This window comes from Atta colombica, unplaced genomic scaffold, assembly GCF_001594045.1.
Source record: "Atta colombica isolate Treedump-2 unplaced genomic scaffold, Acol1.0 scaffold228, whole genome shotgun sequence".
NCBI lineage: Eukaryota > Metazoa > Arthropoda > Insecta > Hymenoptera > Formicidae > Atta > Atta colombica.
In genome coordinates this window covers 206,202-208,139 of record NW_017259325.1, presented here as the reverse complement: position 1 = coordinate 208,139, position 1,938 = coordinate 206,202, and positions in this window count along the sequence as shown.

Below are 1,938 nucleotides of genomic sequence, written 5' to 3'. Positions count from 1 at the left end.
AAAATGCTTGTATAAATAAAATATTACTAAATAATAGGCTTCTGGCTGTTATTTAGTGAATAATAAAGTTTTATTTATCGCCTATAAGATTTCTTATTTAAATATGCATATTATACATATATCTTTAAATAAGAAATTCTTCTTCAAACAAAACACGAATATCATCCAAAAGTAATTTAATTTGTTGTCATGTATAATTCATTCAACGTTATCATGTCGTTATTAAAAAAATAATATTTACTCGAATAAGGAAGATAAGCAATAATTACTGACTTTCACGTATTTAAACTTAAACATATCACTTTCGACAATAAATGTAACGAGTGTATCAAACATATAGTTAAAGATATTGACATTCTTATATGAAACTTTCACGTTATCCAGAATGACAATATTAATTTCAACAAATAAATAATTATAAATAACATGTAATAAATCGAGTTTGTATGAATTTGTATGAATATTGTATGAATAATTTCTTTACATATAGATTGTGCTGAAACAATCGAATATTTTATATTGAAATTATTTGCTCAATTTCGAATTAATTTCTCCTTAATAATAACGCTAAAATATTTTTGAGATAAAAAAGAAAATAAATTTCAATTATGTATAAAATTATAAATGCATGATCACAATTAATTTCAAGTACACTGTGTCTTACCAGAATTTTAATTAGAGATTTAGGATATAAAAATATGTGATATTAAGAAATCGGTTCAAGTATTTCAACATAATATTCATATGCTTCACATTATTATATATATATATATATATATTATTTTTATAAAAAGACCTGTATTAATCAGTTTTATTTGAAATATACAGGACACAATGTGATTAAAATATCTGAAATTTAAATCTATTACATAATAATATATGATATTTAAAGAGAGATGTGTTACGTACTACATATAACATACAACAATGAATAAATAAAAATTGACACTAAGGTCGCGGTATATATATTTGTAGTTAATTCTTATATTAAGTTTGTCTTAAGTGGTCTTGAGATATCACGAATCAATCAAAGAGCTGTAATAGCATCTTAAGACATTATTTAAAACGATTTTGAAATAAGAACGACAATAAATACCTAAGTTGTGCGTACACAACAAAATATTTATTCAGATATTTATTCAGAAATTTGGTGACTAAAACATTCGTGGAATACTCATTTTCTCTATCTCATATTCTCACATCTACCGATCATTTGACATCTTATTTGACCTTTGATATCTTTTTATATTTGGTTTAATATTTATTTCTTTGGTTTAATATTTACTACATAAAATATTTGATCAATAAATATAAATATTTTTGCGTTACATTTTTAGACTATTCATGAACTTATTAATTTAATTTATTAATTTGATTAATTTTAGACAATGTATTGTTAAATTCTCAAATAGTGCGATATATCCTTGATATTACAGTTATTATAGATCTTTAATTTGACAATTTTATTAGGAATTGCAAAGAATTTTATTATTCGCGAATTATATTGAAGTAACATTAAAAGGCAACTCCTTTTTCAGTTTTCTTTTTCGTTAGATTTTCAATTAAATAAAAAAAAACATTATATATATTCGCATATACATTATGCAAATGATTCATAAAATATTTCGTGAATCGATTCATTTAAACGACGATAAGGCCTATCTTTTATAATTTTTTTTTTGTAATGTATGCTTACTATATTGATCATTACAATCAAATATAATATTTTATGTAATAAATATTACTGAAGTAGAAATTAAGATAAATTAACAGATAGCAGTGAATAAGATTGCGTACAATCCCAGACACATTATTCATCATCCATAAATGATATCGTACATAAACACGTATATATATATATAACTGTGGAGTTATAAAAAAATAGTTACTTTTTTTCGATTTCATTGGCCGGCAGAATAATAATCTCATCGAGCAATT